The sequence below is a fragment of the Acinonyx jubatus genome, chromosome B3 (assembly GCF_027475565.1).
Source record: "Acinonyx jubatus isolate Ajub_Pintada_27869175 chromosome B3, VMU_Ajub_asm_v1.0, whole genome shotgun sequence".
In the NCBI taxonomy this organism is placed as follows: domain Eukaryota; kingdom Metazoa; phylum Chordata; class Mammalia; order Carnivora; family Felidae; genus Acinonyx; species Acinonyx jubatus.
The window spans coordinates 78,535,837-78,556,705 of record NC_069386.1 but is presented as its reverse complement, the minus strand read 5'-3'; the positions used below and the strand labels follow the sequence as shown (position 1 = coordinate 78,556,705).

At 36.0% G+C, this 20,869-nt stretch overlaps 1 long non-coding RNA gene across 3 annotated transcripts in view; it reads left to right on the top strand.

Annotated features, from left to right (window-relative positions):
• LOC128316011 (uncharacterized) overlaps window positions 1–20,869 on the top strand; it is a 134,717-nt gene that overhangs the window by 71,151 nt on the left and 42,697 nt on the right. Inside the window, exon 1 of one of the 3 annotated variants that reach the window (XR_008299339.1) lies at window positions 13,138–13,542. The exons of the other annotated variants lie outside the window; for them this stretch is intronic. This is a non-coding gene — a long non-coding RNA (uncharacterized LOC128316011). Of the gene's footprint in view, window positions 1–13,137; window positions 13,543–20,869 lie in introns of those variants that run through there. 3 annotated transcript variants of the gene reach the window in all.

Genomic DNA, 20,869 nt, shown 5'->3' with positions numbered 1-20,869 from the left:
GCCTTTATGGGAAATGGTATAGAGATTTCTCAAAAAACTAAAAATAGAAGTACCATATGATTCAGTAATTCCACTTTTGGGTATTTATCTGAAGAAAATGAAAACATGAATTTTAAAAGATACATGTACCTCCATGTTTATTGTAGCATTATACAATGCTACATTGTACAGTGGTAAAGACATATAAACAAGTTAAATGTCCACTGACAGATTTATGGGTAAAGAAAGTGTGCAGTATATTTTGAGAGAGAGAGAGCTCTGATAAGGGTGAGGGGCAGAGAGGAGACAGAATCCCAAGCAGGCTCCATGCCATCAATGCAGAGCCCCATGTGGGGCTTGAGCTCATGACTGTGAGATCATGATCTGAGCCGAGATTAAGAGTTGAATGCTTAACTGACTTTGCCACCCAGGCACCCCAGAAAGTGTGCAATATACACAATGGAATAGTCCTCAGCCATAAATAAAAAAAAGGATGAAATCTTCTCATTTGTGACAACATAGGTGGACCTGGAGAGAATTAGGCTAAGTGAAATAAGTTAGCCAGAGATAGGCAAATGCCATTTGATCTCACTGATATGAGAATCTAAAAAAAAAAAAAATTCAGGCTGATACATACAGAGAACAGATTTGTGGTTGCCAGAGGTAGAGGTGGGAGATGGGCAATATGGGTGAAAGGAATCAATAGGTACAAACTTGCAGTTATAAAATAATTCAGTTACAGTGACTATAGTTAATAATATTTTATTAGAATATAGTTAATACTATGTTATTGTGTATTTAAATGTTCCTGAGAGTAGACCTTAAAAGTCCACATCAGAAGAAAAAATATTTTTGTTACTATGTATAGTGACTGATGATAATTATACTGCTTGTTGTGATCATTTTGCAATATACATAAATATCAGATCATTATGTTGTACACTTGATAGTAATATAATGCTATATGTCAATTGTGCCACAATTTAAAAAAAATCTAGGTAAAAAATCTTCATCTTTTAAAGATGTATAGAGGTCAAGTTCTAGTTTTTCATTAAAAATAAGGTAGCTTAGTTTTGAAGAAAGTTTTCATTTATCTAGTTTGGAAATTAAAAAAAAAAAAAAACCTTTCTACATCAATCATGAGAATCACTGATTATACGTACCAGGGAGGAAAGGAGTTGATTTCTTCAACAATATTTGGTAGATATACATTAAAAAAGCTTGATATATTTTAGGAGAAACAAACAATAGTCTCCTTGCAAAAAGCATTGCATTTTCTAAAGCACTTCTCATATTTACTTACTTGGTTCTTACATAAAGCTAGAAGAAACCAGGGCTGGTGTTTTCAGTTTGCAAAAGAATGAGGTTTAGAGTAGGCCCAAGAATGAAAGGGACAGCCAGGACTGTAATATGAGACTCACTCCAATATAGTTGTCTTCACAACCCAATAAACTGTTACTATTATATATCTGTAGGAATATTGTGGTTGGGATGCAAACAGTTTTTTGTTAAGATTCAATAAAAAAAATGAACAGTGTTTAGTCATATTTGTAAACATGAAGATTTGGTATCAAGATCTCAGAAATGTGTATCAGGACCAGAATATTTGGCCAAGAAGACATTGGAAACCATCAGCTAATATCATACTTAATTGTGAAAGACTGAATGCTTTTCCCCAAGGTCAGGAACAAGACACAGATGTCTGCTCTTGTAATTCTTTTCAACATTGTGCTGGAGCTTCTAGCCAGGGAAATTAGGCAAGAAAATGAAATAAAAGACATCCAAATTGGAAAGGAAAAAGTCAACTGTCTCTATTTGTAGATGATATGAAAATCCTAAGGGATTCACAGAAAACTATTAGAACTAATAAATAATCTCAGTAAGGTTGAAGGATACCAGATCAATATACAAAAATCAATTGTATTTCTATGCACTTACAATAAATAATCTGAAAATAAAATTAAGAAAGCAACTCCATTTACAATGGCATCAAAAAAGAGTAAACACTTGGGAATAAATTTAACAAAACAAATGTGAAACCAAATTCTGTAAACCACAAATCACTGTCAAGAGAAATTAAGGAAGACTTAAATAAATGGTAAGATATCCCATGTTCATAGATTGGAAGATTTAATATTGTTAAAATGGAAATATTCTCTAAGTTGACTTACAGCTTCAGCATAATTACTATCAAAATCCCAGGTCAATTCTTCACAGAAATTGAGAAACTGATCCTAAAATTCCTTTTAGAAATTCAAGGAACCTAGAATAGTCAAACGCTAATGAAAAATAATATCAAAGCTGTAAGTTTCACACTTCTCAATTTCAAAACTTACTACAAAGTTACAATAATCAAGGTAGTGTGATACTGGAATAAAGATAGACCTATAAATCAGTGGAATATAATTAGAAATCCAGAAACAAACACACACACTTATGGTCAATTGATTTTTGACAAAATGTCGAAACAGTCCAACATGGGAAAGAATAGTCTTCTCAGTAAGGACTTTTGGAATGGCGGAACATTTCTGGGCAAAAGAATGAAGTTGGAGTCTTACCTCCCTATAAACAAATTAACTCAAAATGGAAAAAGTGCTTAAGAGTGTGAGAACTAAAACTGTAAAGCTTATAGAACAAAAGAAGGGGAAGTCTTTGTGATCTTGGTTTTGGCAATGGTTTTTTAAAATAAGACACCAAAAGTACAGGCAACAAAAAAGAAACAGATAAATTGGACTTCATCAAAATTAAAATCTTTTTTTCTTCAAAGGACACCATCAAAAAAGTGAAAAGAGAACTCCGTGGTTGGGAGAAAATGTTTACAAATCATTTATCTGATAAGGGATTTATAGCTAGAATATATAAAGAATTATTAAAACTCGACAACAAAAAGACAAACAACCCAATTAAAAAATAGGCAAAGTATCTAATAAACATTTCTTTAAAGAAGATAAACAAATGGCCAATAAACACTTGAGAATATTCTCAACATCGTTAGTCATCAGGGAAATGCAAATAAAACCCAGTGAGATACCACTTTACACACACAAGGAAGGTTATATTTTAAAAAAAACAAACAAGCATTGGTGAAGATGTGGAGAAATTGGAACTTTCAACATTTCTGGAGAGAATATAAAATGGTGCCTCCACTTTGGAAAATAGTTTGGCTGTTTAAACATAGAGTTACCGTATGACCCAGCACTTCTATTCCTAGATATATATTGAAGAGAAGTGAAAATGTGCATCCACATAAAAACTAGTACATGAGTATTCATAGCATCATTATTCGTAATAGCCAAAAGTGGAAACAATTCAAATATCCATCAACTGATGAATGAATAAATAAAACGTGGCCTATCTATACCATGGAGTATTATCGCTCAATAAAAATGAATGAGGTAATAATACATCTTACAACATGGATACACCCTGAAACATTATGCTAAGTGAAGGAAACCAGTTACTAAAGCCTACATATTGTATAATTCCATTTATATAAAATGTCCAGAATGATCACATCTAAAGATACAGAAAGTTAGATTAGTGGTTGCCCTAGATTGAGGGGGGTTGTGGTGGGAAGAAGAAAGGAAAGTGACTAGTAATAGATATGGCATTTCTTTAAGGGGTGATGAAAATTTCCTAAAATTAATTGTGGTGATGACTGCACAACTCTGTGAATATACTATGTATATGTAAATGTATCATTTAAATTGGTAAATTGTATGTTATGTAAACCATATCTTAATAAAACTCTTACTAAAAAAATAAAGACAATGACATCGGTCCATTCTACAAATGTTTCTCTCTCTGATAAACAGAGCCTTAGTGATGGAAAGAAGATGTGTAAAGCTTCAGCAGTACTTTAGTGGATCCAGTCTGGATCCTCATTGCTTTCTGGCATTGGGAGGCCACAGTGTCATGTTTGAAGTGTCTTCTTTTATTTGCTCTTCTTTTGCTTGGATTCTTTGGATGCATAATGGAAACCAAGTTAAGTTGGATCAAGAGAAAAGGGAACAATATCATAAGGATATAGGTACATCCTACAATACCCCAAAGAAGGATTACAGTTGGGTCTGGGAGCCATGAAGCACAGCTTGGAAAACGATTCGGGTTCTAAGAAATTCATATTCATATTAGTATTCAGTCTCTCTCTGGTGTGATTTTCTCTGTTTTCAGTCCACAGGGTGAAATTTGGACATCTTTTAGCTCTTTTCCTAACCCAGTGTCATTAGAGCTACACAGAGAAATGAATTGGCTTCTCTTGTCTCCTTCTAGTCCAATTAGCTATGGTCTAGGAGTGGGATCATGTCTTCTGGATGTCTGTCTTAATGAGTCTGAGGGAAGTGTGGGAAAGGGTAATTACTTGTGGCTTGATCAGATATTTGAAAGAGTCTAGCATGCTTAGGCAATAAGGATAACAATAATGATAACAGTTCATGTTATGGAGGATCTGCCTGTCTTAGCACTGTGTAGGTGCTTCACATTATAGTTCATTAAATCTTCCTAATTCGTTGAGGTCATATTGTTAGTTTTATTTTATAGATAAGAAAATTGATACTTGGGGGAGGTTACAAGTTTTCTCAAGACTGATTCTAGTCCTCCATATGATGCTGCCAATTCTTAATAGCCCTATTCTTCTAGCTTAGCCTAGCTCAGCCCAGCTTCTGCTTTTTTTCTCATACTTCTGTAAAGACACAGGGATATGGGGAAGACAGCATTGACAGTGGTTATTCTGGTAATCTAATTCCAGCCACTCCAAAACTTAGTGGCTTATAATAATAATTTATTATGATATCATAGTTCTGGGAATTCATGAAGCTCAGCTTTGTTCTAACTTGGGCATCTCTTGGGTGATTGCCATCAGATGGTGGCTAGGGATGGAGTCATCTAAAGGTGTGACAGAGCTAAACGTCCAAAGTGTTTTTTGTTTTCATTCCCTTGTCTGGTGCCTGAGTCCTTTTCCATGTGGTCTCTGTCTCTCAGAGGAGCTTGTACTTCTTACACGGAGGCTGAGTGGTCTACAAGGGAGTGCCTCGGAGTGAACATTCTAAGAGGAGGCAGAAGTTGCCAGTCCTTCTAAAAGCTGGGTCTGAAACTGGCACAGCATCACTTATTCTATATCTAGTGGTCAAAGCAGTTGCAGGCAACCCAGATGCTAGAGATCACATGAACATAGGAGGAAGAAAGGAATTGTGGAAGCCATCTTTGGACTCAAACTCCATACTGAAGTGAGAAAGTAGATGTAGAATCAGCATATTAGTAGGAAGCTAATGGTGTGACAGAGTAGGATCTTTCAAGATAAACATAGGCTTACACAAGGGGTCTGCTCTCTACATTTACCTTGACATAACCGGGAAGGATATTTCCAAGAAAACCTTTGAAAGACACAGTTCCCCCAGCTATCCTTTTATAATATTTTGTGTTAGCAAGACATGATATCTAGGTGTAGATATTAGTTTTATCCTCTGATTTTTAGCCTGTTCCTAAACCATCCTATGGACATAAATGTCCCAAGAGGAAATAAAAGCTAAGGCTGTAAGAGCTGGAGCCATTTGCTCAGTTCCTTTGCCTGCAGGTAAACCATAACAAAGTCACAACTAAAGTATTTCTGTAGAGGTCCACCCTAGTCTTTGATTTGAAGAAGTTTCCATAAAACCCATAGGAAACCCACTCTGAGATACAGCCATTCTTTATGTATGACCTAAGTCCTTCATGCCATGTGTCAGTCACTTCCCTGAACCCAACTCTCTCTGCCTGGGAATCAAAGCATTCACATACTTCAGAAGGAAGTTATTTCGATGAACTAATGAATGGTTACAAAGGGCTTTGAAAGTATAAATTGCAGCATAAATACTTAATGTCTATATAAATACCTTTGCTTCAGCCTGAGGAGGGCTCAGGCTTTTTGAAAGATTTCAACCTTAGGGAGTACCTCAGTAGTGAAGATAAATCTCCTGCTAAGTGAGGATAAAATGATTCTTGCCTCTATTATGTATATTATTTATTGCAAAGGCTTTTCTAAAGTAGCAACATGGCAAATTTTAGACAGGCAAAAAAGTATTTCATACTTCCCTTAGATTCTCTAAGCTCTTTCAACTAAGTCTGTGTTCAGTACACATTTAAAAAATTTATATAATTCACAGATATTGGTGTTGAGAAATAGTGTGCAAGTGCTTTCCTGCATATGATTTTTTTGGGGGAGTGGGAAAATGGAAAGAAAATTTGCACTGTATTTTCACATGATTTTTTCCTCCTCTTTGATTTTTAAGGCATTATTTTAAAATGAAGGACATGATTTGGAGCATGCCTTATCAAAAATTATTTTTTAATACTTAGAAATTGGAAAACAATGTTTAGGGATTACATTAAATAAGATATGCTTCTTTAAACAAATAATTATTACCCATCCTTTCTGCTGGTGAAGGTTAAAGGAAGAAAAGGATGTATCACACACACATCTGGGGCTTATAGTTATCCTACATCTTTGCTTCATGGTCTCCTTTCCCTGGAATTATTAGTAGGTCAACAAAGATAAAGAATTATTTAGGATCTCAAATTCAGAGGAATTAAGAGGTAAATAGAGGAGGTTAAGGGCCCATATGGGGAATCGCTTAGGAAAAGACAAAAGAAGCTTCCTTATGGGGGCACTATGCTACTCCCTTGATGCCTTTATCAATTGGTAGAGCTTCATGAAAGAGTAAAAGAAGCAAAGATGGAGGGATGGATTCTTCCTGAGGTTGAAACTGAACACAACAGATCTTCACATCCTTTGATATTCTATCTTAGCACAGAGAATTAATCTTTGTTTATTCTTTTTAGGCTTTTATACCTTCTATAGTTGAGGCTTGAGTTGCTGTAATCCAAAATGGCGGGCAGAATAAATTAAATGAATTTGATGCAGACTGCAATCAGATGAACAGTGTATTGTCTGTAGGAGAGTTTTGGAGAGCTGTTTTGTAATTAACCTGCAAATGACATATTCAGATTTGATTAATCTCATGTGGTCAGTAGATAAACTTGAGTTGAAGGTTATTGTTTTTTATAATCAACGATAGGCCCTTCTCTATGATATGTTTGCAGGAGAATGTTTAAATAATAGAAATAGCAAAATGTTGATCAATGCCATGGTCAGACATTTGGTTCATTTTCATAAATAAAATGTATAAAATATTTCACTATATTTGATATACAGAAGTTGATTTAGGTTCATATTTATGCATTGTGAAATCATATCTGTATGTACAAATATGTGTATTATATGAAGATTTTATGGATGTGTTTGTAGATACATAGGGGTACATATATACCTTTTATGATAAAAAGTCATATAGTTATTTAACCAGAAGGATTTGGTATTCATTTGATCTCTAATTTGTTCTTTAAATTGGTATACATGATATATCTATATGAATATATATAAACACACACACATATATATGTATAGTTATAGATTGTGTCTAGTACATTGGTAGATTTCAATTCAGACCTAAAGATTAAAATTTTAATTTTCTCTCATTCTTAATGAAATAACAAAATAGTAGGTCCCTGTGGCGAGATATGAAAAGTATTGTATAGATACCCACTAAAACATTTGCAGACCTCCTCAGTTTTCTGTTTTTAATGTGATGAAAATTTGTACAAATAACAAAGGAAGAATGTCATGGTAATGAAAACATTTCCTATACATGTATTTTAGAAGGAAGCTAAATCAAAGGTCTTCAAAGAATTACTAGGGTTCTTTCTAGGAGGTTATTGACAAATACGTAGTTTGTCTCTGGAGTTTGTGCCTCTTTCACAGATTGGTGTATTTGTGATCCCACCGGCAGAATAAGTGTCTGTAATTCATTTCTCCTTGTTAACTAGTGTGCCTTTGTGTGTAGGATGATTGGCAGCAAACTCGGCTGAGTCCCAACGGATGAGCTTGTTAGCAAAACCCTAGCATCCTATCTCTAATAAAGCATATCAGCAGTACATTTTGTCCTATCTATTAGCCTCTCTGTTTCTTTTTTTGTGAAAAGCTGAGTGTCCCTTTGAAGCAATGACAAATAAACCCCTGAACTGAAGTGCTAGGCTGCCTTACGGACAGCTGGATAGTAAATGTCACACCGTGTAGAGAATGCCTATTATCAGAGTGAGCCATTTGTTCCCGGCCTTTCAGTATCTTAATGTAATACAAAATTGCTAAATCAAGCCCCATGTCTGTGACAGAACATAATTAATGAGAAAGCAGGAGCCAATTCAACACTCTTTATTGGGACCTAATTGGCTCAGGCAACAGAGTTGTCACTCAACAAGAGACTTCCTTTAAAGCAATTTTGTTCTTGGTTGTATTACAGAGCCTATTAAATTGTCCCCTCCTTGATCACACAAAGAAGTATCTGCATGCAATAATTAGCTTTTCCAGGGGGAATTTTTTTTAACTCATGCAATACTGGATCATTTTAAAACTGTCTGAGAAAACACCCAGGCCGTGGGGATGTGCTGCCATACCGAACAGTACTGGAGGCTATTTTCCAGTCTCCTGAGGCACCAGGAAGCTGTGCTGCGGAAAGAAGAAAAAGAGCCCCAAGGAAAAGAGAAACGTGTTCAAATGTGGCGAGTGGGAGGATGATAGAGGGAGTGGGTAGAGGGAATTACTTGGAGGGGTAATCATAGCTCACTTCATAATCTGCAGTTTAAAAGAGCGAAAAATGTGGATGCCTATATGTGCATATTTAAATGTATAGTGTGTGTGTGTGTGTGTGTGTGTGTGTGTGTGTGTGTGTGTGTGTTTTGTTTTGTAGACATACCCACTCAGGAATGAAAATTATTACAAAGCTATGGCAGGGGGTAGAGGTTAAACATAATAGGATTGTCTGGAGCAACATTATTTTCATTTGACCATATCTCAGAGTTTTATGGGTTGCACTGTTTCAAAACTGGTACAAATATTTAACAGCATGTGATTATTAATTACAACTTAAAATTTCACTTTTTGGGGGATTAGGCTCCTTTCCTCCCCCGTATTTAATAAACCTCAAGATAAATTTATTCCTGGTATTTATATGATTGTTTCAAAACTGCTAGCCACCCCCCCCCACTCATCACAATATCATAGACTTCAAATAAATTTGCACCGTCTCTTGAGAAGTTTTAAGACAATGTGACATGCAATGACTAGAGACGGCAAAGAACCGAGCTAGCAGTTTACACTGGCATTTGCCTGGCAAAAAGGGCACAGTTGGCTAAGCTTGAGGTAAAGCAAATGGGAAAGTTGTAGGAAATATACTTCAAAACATTCAGAATTAGGCAATAAACAGTATGAGTTTGAAAAATGCAACAGTTGATTTTAGAAAAAAATTATTAAAGGTAGATTTAAGTGGAAACACTTTGTGCAGCCTAAATAAAGGCAAGTATGTAGTCCCTTTCTGGAAATAGCTGTCAATATCTCCCTTCTGTGCCTTTAGAAACAACGCAGACTGTCTAGTTTGCATGGCAGCAGCATTTGGTAGGATCTAGAGAGCTGTTTTCCTCGGCATTGTTACTTTCCTCAATGTGAAGTGCCAGATACTAGGAAAGGAAAGAAGGCAAACCTCTGAAATAGAGGAGAGCTGTGCTGTTCTCGCTGTGCTGTGTGCTTTAGAGAATGTTTTGCAGCTGCTGAAATCCCAGGGACTGTGCCACAGAGAGGATGGTATTGTGCGGCAGGCACTCTGTGTCGCGTATTTTAGATTTTCTAGCTTTTGCCGACATATTAGCCATATCAGTTAATTGTAATTTACTCGAGTAGATAGAGAAATCGCTGCATTTCCCCTGCTCTTAAACCTCCTTCTGACCAGTGAGCAGTTAGTCTCCTGAATGTACTCTAAATGTTTGAAAAATATTAGTTGTTATTCCATAGGGTAATAGAATATAAAACTAACAGCAATGCAAAAATATTAGTCAATAATGTCCTTTCCCAGGTGACTTTTGAACCTTGTGAAAGCACACATTCTCAACAAAGATTTATTAGTCGAGTTGGGGAACACATGATAATGATAGCAAGAGCTGCCAGAATCTAATTTGCTTTAATTAATCATTTGCTTCATAACACGGCAATTCTTCCCCCTCCCCCTGCTTTTTTTAACTGTCTAGATTATTTTAAAACATTAGATATTACACTGTGGATGACTGATGAAACTGAAATTGAATGCTATAAAAGTTAGATTAAAATTTCATTTAACAGGATAAACATTTTAGAGTGCAGAATGGTGCCGATTAGGTCAAGTGAGTATGGAGTGATAAAACAGTCATGGAGTTGAGAGAAAAAATATTGTCAGAGGGCACTCAAACAGCTGAATTTAGTCTAATTTAAATGTTATAGCAGTAAAAAAAATCATTGACTAGAAAACCTCTTATAATTATTCTTTGGTATTTTAGCAACACAGACTGGTAAGAAGTCAGAGTCTCAGTTTAAAAACATTTATTCATTTAACTGTACAAACAAGCTTTGGTTCTGACTGGAAGCAGTTCCCATGGTTAGGGCCAAGAACCTTCAGTGGAGGGCTGAGGCTGAGCCAAAGGCCACACTGCCTGGCTCCCTTAAGAGATTAAATGGCCTATCTTAGATTCCCATGAGGGCCAAGCCTCCAGATATAGATAGTGTTCTTCTAAGCAAACACTTGTGTTCAGAAGTCTTGCAGACTTACTCCATTTTGTTGATGACTTGATGGACAATTTTAGCACTTAACTCTTACCTTTGTCTTTGTAAGTCTTCCCCATTAGTTGGTTGACTGTTTAGGTGGGACTTGGCTCAAGTAAATGTTGAGCATTCTCTAAGAGTTCCCCATTATCTACATGATAATCCTAACCTCTTTTCCGTGTCATCCAAGACCCTTCATGATCCGGCTGCTTTATATATATATTACATTAGAGATAGATAGATAGATAGATAGATAGATAGATAGATAGATAAAATACATACCCAGCCCCATTTTGCTCCTATTCCATTTACTCACTACCCAACATTTTAACTCACCATTTATAATATGCTACTTGTATTTCTCAATTATGTCCCACCAACTCAAGTTCCTGTGCCTCAGCCTGAATGTTACTCCTCAGACAACTTTTCTTGCCTCTTTCATATGCATATTGCTGACCTTATATGGTTGCTATAAGTATTGAGTTAATTTATTCAGTATGAACCTGACACAAAGAAAACACTACGTAAATGTTAGCTGTTATTGTTAAGCACTCCCTACACTTTGTACAATTCTCCCAGATCAACCACATTATAATATTGTTTGTTCTGTGGCTTATTTCTTGCTATATTATGATCCTCTTGATATATATTGATCACCTCTGGATCCCCCAGTGTAACACAATGTCTGGCTACCATGTAGTAGGTGCACAGTCAATATCTCTTGCATGTTGTAAACTACTCTGTAGTCTGGTCACTAGCCAATTTTTAATAAGTATGTAAGACCTTAAATGAGTGTTTTTTAAAGAGGTAGACATTTTGTATGGGTGAATAATGTTTTTTCTCAAGCAAGTTTTCATACTGCTTTCAGAATCATTTCTAAAACCTCAAAGAAAACTAGCACTAGAATATTATAGTCCCATCTCTTTTTTTCCAAATAAAAACAGTATTCTCCAGGACAATTGATTCATTACCTAATTAATTAAAAATGATAATGAATTAAAATAGTTTTAGAAAATCTGTCCTCTATGTATGAAAATTTGGCTCTCATGAAAATATTCAGAGATATCTCCCAAAGGAGTTTACGAATGACAGCAGGCATGGAATGAGTTTGTTTTCTCTCACTGCAGTCCTTTGATGGAGGCTTTATTCCAATACTCTATTAAACTTCTAAGTTCTAGAATATCCTTAAAATAAACAAACTATTTCATTTCCTTGCCTACTCCGTAGATTTCACCAAATACAATTACAATTGTAATTGTAGACTGATACAGCATAGTCCATTAGGATGAGAAAATGAGAGAGCTGTGAGCCTTATTCTGATCCTCATGGATATTTTAGACTAGGAGAATCACCTATTTTGGAATTTTGGAAGGAAAGGAACATTGACATCTCCTGCTTTAATAGTGGAAAGCCTTATCGACTCTTATGGTCAACCCTCCCCCCCGCCATTAAGTCATATAGTTCTTTTCAATCCCCTGACCCTAACAAGTTGGGGTGTCTACTGTAGCTCAAGGCACATCGTCATAATAGAGTCATAGGAAGTATGTGCCTAGAAGCAGGGCAGAATCAGATTTATGCATCTCCTTGCAGTTTTCTCTCCTAAAATACAAGGGGGAAATTACAAACTGGTATTGATTTGACTGACTTTGTATCTCACTGAAATGATCCAAGCAGAATGGAATGCACTGTCACTTTCTTGGTTCAGAATTTCTTAACATAAAAAATGGGGGCTGGGGAGTGGTGAGTAACTCTTGTGGTCCCACAGGGAGCATTGTAATCAAGGAGAGATCTGTACAGTGTTAGAAGGGTCTTTATATCCCCTCTACCTCCCTGCAATATGCACTTGCAGAATTGGTTAAATGAGCCACCATATTCTGGTCAATATGAATAGGCTTGTAAGATGCTCAGTTTGATTTAATGGCCACCCATGGACACTTCCATACGCAGAAGTTCAGTCTGAATAAAGCTCTAAAAATTCAACTACTCCATTTGGCATTGTAGCTGTATTTTAATGTCCTCTTCAGAATTCTCCGTTATAGTAACATCTCTGCAATCAGTCTCGCATAAAAAGACCTGTTTGTAATAAATTGGTCAGCCTCTTATGTGCCTATCTTTCCTGATGGGATATAAAACTATAAGATTGTTCCTTGTAGACTAGGCTGTAAGATTTTCAGTATTACTAGTGTATCTCTACATTTGCACAAATGACTTATTTCAGGCTTTATTTCTGTTTCGAGTCTTTGTTTTCATTTTATCTCATAATTGTCCTGAGGGAAGAGGAAGCAAATGGATTGTGCTTGAGAAGTATAGGTCTCTGAGAGCCATTTAACTGAGATGTAGTTTATGAAGAAGTCAGTAAGTGAAAAATAAAATTGTTCCATCTTTTGTCATCCTTTCAATTAAGAGACTTATGTGACAGTTGTGAACTGTAGTGCCCTGGACAGGAATGTTGGCAGACGTAGAAGTGTGCCATTGATTTTTGTGAATATTCTGAGGTGGAATAATCACATTGCCTTGTTAGTATATAATAATCACCCAGTGCACAGACCCTAGACCTTTGGAATCACTCAAAGTTTTCATTAGAGAATCAGCAGTCTTTTAGACTCACTATGGTGTACCTCAATGTTGAAATTGCATATTACAGGTTATGCTCCTGTAAATAAAGGACATTTTGTTATGCCCACACTCAGCTGCGTTTCCTACTGTGATTTCTTTACCAGACCCTGCTGTGACCTATTGGCAAATACAATGCATTATTGGTGAGCCTTTTTTGTCTGAACTTGATGTCTGTCCAGAAGACAAAAACACTGATTAGGTAGAAGGAGGATGAAAGTCCTTCAGGAACAGAGTGACTCTGGACCTCAGCTACAAACTGCAGCTTATTCATAAATGTCAAGAAACAAAAGGTGAGGACTAGTACATCCTGTCTTGAGGGTGCCTTCTCATCTATCTCGGGAAGCATGACTGCCTTATGGATTGAAATTTAATGGGAAATGACCAAATATAATCGCTGGGCTAAAATTGCCAAGGCCACTCTGATTCAGTTTTAAAAGGGAATCAAATCTAAGGCCATCTTTTGCCTCCATTTCTCTTGGAGGGTTCTCTGAGGGACCCAAGGATGGCTCACTTTCAGAAATACTGGTGGGGTTATTATAGAATAGGAAGTTTCCCTAGACCTCATTCCTATTTCTTAGTGCTTCTTGACTCTTCACTCAAAGTGCTTGGAATAACAATCTCTTCAAGACATACTGGTATTCTAAGTTGCCATGTAGATGAGGAAACTTTTTTGTCCTCCAAGAAATTTCTTCTCCCTGGTTATTTAATGGCCTGTAGGTATAGAATCCTACTAGTGAAAAATGACGGTTATGAGATTTTCATTATGAGCTTTCTTGGTGAGGCCAATCAACAAATATTCATAATGACATCAACAATTTACTGTTTCATTTATTATAAGTCCCCTTTATAAACATTCTCAAGTTATCTATACTTGGCAGATAAGGAAATGTAAGGTCAGTAACTTGGCAAAACCTCTTTGTTGACAGTAGCTGAGAGCAAGCTTTTGAGTTAGACAATCCTGATTCTGCTGCTTATTAGCTTCGTGCACTAGTTGCTATTCTTCTTCATCTGGTTTCAAGTTCAGTGTTTCTTCCATTTTACTGTGCTACCAACCTCAAATCATTACCTTACAAATTAGCTGAATAGAAGGGGAATGTATTTTCCTAAATATGTAGCACAGGTAGTGAATTTTAGACCCTGTTTTGCAAAGAATGGTAGAAATTATAATTGGTTTTTTCCAAAGCAAGAAAACTTGCTTGAAAGAGAAGCAGTTGTTCTGCTGCTGCACTCTGTTGGCTGAGGATACAAATCTTATCCTTCTATTCTAGCAAAAGAGAAAGACACTGTTTTATACCTGCTGTATGTGGAGTCATTAGGGGTTAGTGATGTTTCTATTAAAGAGTCAACACTGTCTACAAGAAGAGGCTGAAGATGACCAGTTTTAGACAGTCATGTCTAATGCAGAGCATGAGCTTTGGAACAATAGCATTTTCCCCTTTTTGCTTTATGGCAGTTCTCTGATTAAAGGCCAGGAAAACTCTGTTGAACTGTGAAGTAAGGAAGGATTAAGAAATTGAATATGATCAACGTATCCAGCTGTACCTTAGAGAACATATACACACGCAACACACACACACACACACACACACACACACACACACACACACACACCAGAGCAAAACAAAGAGCAGTTGACTTTCAGTTCTATTCATTAAAAAGATCCATTTATAATTGTACATGTGCAGAAGGGCTGCGAGACTGAAGTGATACCTGAGAGAGGCCTGGGAATATGTTTGCACCACATTACTTGGACTGCATGATAATTGAGAGCCATTGTGGCTGAACACTTTATGAGTTTGTTTAATTTGTCACAGTAAATAAAGCTTTTTTGATGCAAGTTAATTAGCTCGCTTGTGTTACTGCACATCAAATGTAATTAACAACCAACTGCCAGTGTGGGGTTGCCCTTGTGTAACATGGTAATAGGGGGAAAAACTTAACTGGGGCTGGAGTAAGTAAAAGATATATCGTTGAATCAATCACCCTTCTGCCGGCTTAAATTTGGATGGCCTAGAATCTAAGGGAAAATATCAGATCTCATAAAGTATCAGCTCTTTAATAGGATTCCCTAAATCCTATTTTTTAGGGATTCCCTAAAAATCTCATGTATTATTCCATTTGCTACCATATTAAGTAAACTCAGCTAAGTGAAATTCCTACCACTGCTCAGACTTCACTTTCTCCTTGATTGGCATTGCCTATATATCCCCTCTCCTTGGATCTTTCATTTCTAGCCATTTCCCTTTCTTTAGTTTTGACATTTTGTTTCCCCTATGATAAATGCTGCTATAGCTAATGCAGAAGGAGGGCTATTAAATAATAACCGAGAAGGAATTCGTTTGAATGGGCAGAAGATAATGGAAGAACTCATTCAAAGAAGGGGTCCATACTTCAACATTCATAATGGTATTCTCATTTAGTTTGTATTTTGAGAAAGTATTCTGCCTTACTTTTTATTTAACATTTTATTTTACATTTTACATTTTAGTTAACACAAAGATGTCAGAGAGCCTTAGTTTAACCCTATTTTTGATCATGTATCAAAATAAAGGTAGGAAGGCAGAAAGACCTTTAAAAGGACATAGTAATAGTAGAGTTGAGATGCTCCAGTTGTCTACTATTTACATTGTAAATATTCACTGGGAAACAATTTATGTTAGGATGAGATAAACTTATAGAACTTTATAGTTTTACTGGAGTAAACCTTTCCCTCTCATTACCTTCATAAGGTGTCACCTCCTTTATAAAAAAGGAAGAATCTATGCCAGTTTCTCTAAGTAATAACAGTATTTTTGGGAATAACAACCTAGATAGGAAGGGAAATTGAGTTGATAGTGGAAGAACTAAGTTAAGTTCTGACTGCCACTAACCAGTTATCAGACCACCTGGGGTGACTCACCTTCTCTGGGACTCAGTTTCCTCATAGAAATCAGAGTTACATTAGACGGTTTCATCTTTGTCTTCTAGCTCTCAAGTTCTCTTGACTGTATGCTGTCTCTCATGATTTTTCAGGAGATCCTCTGAATTCATTTCTTTTTAACCTGCCCACCACATGTCTTTGCTGTCTGGTTTTGACAACAGAGAACACGTAAATCCAGTGACTCTGAAGTTAAAAGAAGTGTGTTTAAGAATCAAGACTCTGCCCCCATTCATTCATTCAACAAGTATTTTTTGAATACTTTCTATAAGTGAGCTTCTGGGAATCTGAGGATATAAATGATCTGGATAATCCTTCATATATATAATTGAAAAGTAGATAACAAGTAGCTAGCTTTAAAAATTAGATCTCTCTACTCATATTGAATTATTTAAAAATATTCCTATGTATTATATATATCTCTCTCTTCCCTGGGTTTTTATTTACATGCATACATATGTATTTACATGCATACATGAATACATATATTTATGTATTCAACACACCAAAACAAGCAAGCAGGCCTAAACTAAGGAGAGGGAAGAAAATACAGCTCCTTTTATACCTGAGCATTTCCTCTTGAGACAGCTCTCTTTACTGAGAGCTGGCAAGAATATACAACTTATTTTCTTTTATCTGATTTGAATATGAAGAATTATATTACATTTGAATTCATTTTTACTCTTTCAAAACTAATATTTTTGTTATAAAAGTAATACACGCTTACTCTAAAAACAAAATATTTCAAAAGTTTATGATAGAGAAAATAATTAAAGTGCCCCATTTTCCCACTTCCCAGGGAAAATCACTATTAATATGTTGGTTCATATTCTCTCTCTTCCTCTCTCTCCCTAGACACATACTAGTAAAAATATATTATTATGTCTTTTTACACAGATAGAATAATACTATTAATACTGAAACTTGATTTTTTTCAAAGTGTATCCTGGCTCTACTTCTTTGTAAGTAGATCTTTTTTTTTTTTTAATAACTATGTTGTATTCCATTGAATGAACCTAAGTTTATTTAACTAGTATTGCAGTTGATACTATGGATTTATTTAACTAGTATCGCTGTTGATAGATGAATTGTTTTCAGATTTTTGCTTTGTAAATGATGCTGCATAATATTTTTATAATATTATCATCACTACAAAGAGTAATAAACACCTCTTAAGTACTTATGAGGTATCAGGCACTTTGGAACACACTTTGTAGACATCATTTCATTTAATTCTTGAAATAATCCGACAGATGAAGGCAGTGAAATCTAGACATGCCAGATAACTTGTCCAAGCTCACATACCTAGAAAGTAATGGAGCTGTGATTTCAGCCCAAGCATGTCTGATTCCAGAGCTAAGCTCCACACTTAGCAAATATTTTTGTACGTACAGACAGTTTTGTATATATGTCTTAGTATACGTGTGTGGTACATTTATAAAGATTAAATTGCTGAGTTAAAGGATAGGCAATATTTGAACTTAAACATGTATTTTCAGATTGACCTCTAGGAAGTTTTGCCAATTAGCCCTTCCAATTGCAGCAAATAAAAGCAATATTTTCTCCACACTCTTGCCAACATTATGTAGTATCTTCTTCCACCCAGTATGATAGGCAAAATAATTATATCTTTGTGTTGTTTCAATTTGCATTTCTTTATTAATTTCACTCTATTACTAATAAAATGTATATATTTACCATTTTTTTCTTCATGTGTTGAATTATGGCTCATATGCCTATAATCTGTTTTAAAGAAATTGCATAAAATTCTCAGTGAAGTTTTATTTTTCATTTTAATACACTGTTAATTTTCTATGTCATTATATATATCCAAACCGCTGTTTTGTTTCTGTCTATCCCTAATGCCTTTGGAATTCCTTTATGGGCTGGATATAATCAGGTACCATCCTACCAGCAAACTCCGATTATTCAATTTAGTAATCAGTCAAGGTCACAGGACTTGGGCAAGTTAACTGACAAGACAAGGATGGGAATAGGTCACTTAAAGGTGACTTTTTCTCATAAAAATTATGGTAGTTATGGGAAGAGAAACTATTGACTTTTTAAAAAATAACATATTTTGAAAAGATAGCAGAGGGCCTAAAGGGAAAAACTGAGAAGAATGACATTAAAATAACAGATGTTCAAAATGATTTTGTTCAATAAAAATTTTAAAAATTCTTCAGAAAATATAAACTTCATTGAAACCTCAGGATTAATAGAGTACACATATTTGAAATTATGAATGTGCGCTGTAGGATTGGCTCAAGATGCATATAATTAGTTACTTTAATTTCTAGAAATGAACACATATTGCTTAAGATTTTTCTAATTGAGACATGCTCTGGAGGAGTGACAAAGGTAACATCTATTTGACTTAATCAAGAACAACAAGTTTATATTTCTTATTTTTTTTTCTCTTTGAAAGCCACCTGCTTTCAGACATGTCCTTGTGGAATCAAGAGTTTATTTTCTGTAAAATTCTAGCTTCTCATGAGTTTAACCAAAAAAGAATAAAATAATTACTCTATCATGCTATTTACTTGAGACATTAAAAATGCAGACAGACAGAAAGATGGTTAGTCAGATAATCGGATTATACTGGCTGAATCCTTAAGGAATCTGCCACTAAGAGCAAGACAGGAAGGAATAAGGAGGTGTGAGACTTAGAGCCTGAGACAGTGAAAGGTAAATGCAGTGTGCTGTGTTGTTGGGCTCAGAATGGAAAGGGATGACGTTTTAGAGGCTATCCCTTTGTCAAAAAGTTCTTGCAGGAAAGCAAACTTAAAAATGTATTATCCGCTACAACCTACATCTTGAAGAAAGTGATTAATGCAATTTGGCCAGTCTATAACAGAGCCATAATACATTGTTGAAAGGGACCTGCTGAGGCAAAATGTAGTGTTGAAAATGTGCTGTTTCTTAGTAATAATAGAGGCTACCGAAGTGAGCCTTAAAAAAGAGTAGGGCTGGCCAATGATTAAGCTAACATTAACACCTTTTCCTACTTGCAAAGACTCCAACTTTCTCTAAGAGCCTCTGGTTTTTTAAGCTTTTTCTTTCTGTTGTTTTTGCCTGGTTTGGATATTTTATTTTCTGGTGAGTGTTTGGGAAACAAATAAGGAGTGAAGAGATGAAGAAACTCTTGGAGAAACAGAAGCAGGAAGTTGGATTTTGCTTTGCTTTCCATAACCCTATCTTCTTTTTTTAAGTAGAAATATTCTGTGTATCAAATCCTGTCATGTGTCATGTTTTAGGGTATGGCACAGTTAACATCTACAGAATGGGATAGACTAGGGGGAACAGAACTTTGAAAATAGACTGCCCATTGGGTATGTGCAGTTCTGGAGGGGAATCCTGGGCATGTGTTAGGTAATGATTTAGCCTGGCCAGCAGAGCAGGTTTCTGAAAGTTATAACAGACAGGTGGTAATTCAAGTAAGAAGCATGTATTGGAGAGGGCATTTGATAAGAATCGCGGTGAAATCCTGGCAAAATGAGGCAATGGGAAATTCTCAATGCCAATTTGGAAAGGTGGTGTGAAGGTAGGGAGTGGCAGTGCTCCAGTCACTGAACTGAGGATGAAGCACAGGACTGAAGCCCTCAGTAAAGAAACTTGCATGAAAGGACTCTTGCCCCATGGAATATTATTTTCCTGGCACTGATAGGATTCCTTTTTGGTTAGTGGCTAAGTTGTTACCACAGAAGGAAAACAAGGAAACGAACATGAATTGTTGATTCTTCTGAAGTGGGTAGCAAAACAGCAGTAGCAGGTTGACGTTGCAAACTCTCATCTCTAATGTAACAGTACACAATTCCCTTGACAAGAGACAAAGCAACTGCTAGGTTTAATGTGTCTTTACATGAGCAAATGATCTCGCATAATAATACCGCACCGTGCTGACAATCCTCTATGAATACCGCAGTGTAACGCCGACAGTTAGCTAACAACAGAGCTGCCTGCCCAGATAGAAGGTTTGGAACTACACGGGAGGGACATATTCGACTCAAGGTACTTCCGGGGAAATGTGGAAAGGCTGACATCTGGACTGTCATGCAAAGCAGACACATTCTCAAACACAAGAGAAATGCCGTCTGAGAGGTCCTAGTGAGGCTTCCAAATTGTCATCAAGAGGCTGTTAAATTTTCATAATTTTAAAATAGAAAAAAGAAAGGATCGCTTTAGAGAATAGTGGCAGGAACCAGTGCTTGAGATGCATGCATTCATTCATTTACTAAATATGTCTTGACTACTTTCTGTAGTCCAGGTAGCATGCTAGGTGACAGAGCTGCAGACATGAATAAGATCATCCATGCCCTCAAGAGTGTTATTATCTATACTTGGAGGAGGAAATAAGCCAACAATTACAGTGTTCTGTGGTGATAAGCAGGAATTAAGTCAAGGTTGTTATGGGAGCTGAGATAAAGAGTATCTAACAGTGTGTATGTGTGTATGTGAAGGGTGATATTGGTCAAAGAAAGCCTCCAGGAGAAGGGGATATTTGAATTAAATGTCAGAGGAATGGGTAAGTGGATGGATGGGTGAACATTCTCATTGGAGAGAATATGTCCAAAAACTTATATTCATAAAAGGGGCTCTCATGGAATATATGGTGAAAATAGTGCTGGGAGATAAATGGAGACATGGAAACCAAGAACTGCCAAACCCCTTATTCAGTAGTACCCTTGGGTCTGTGTTGA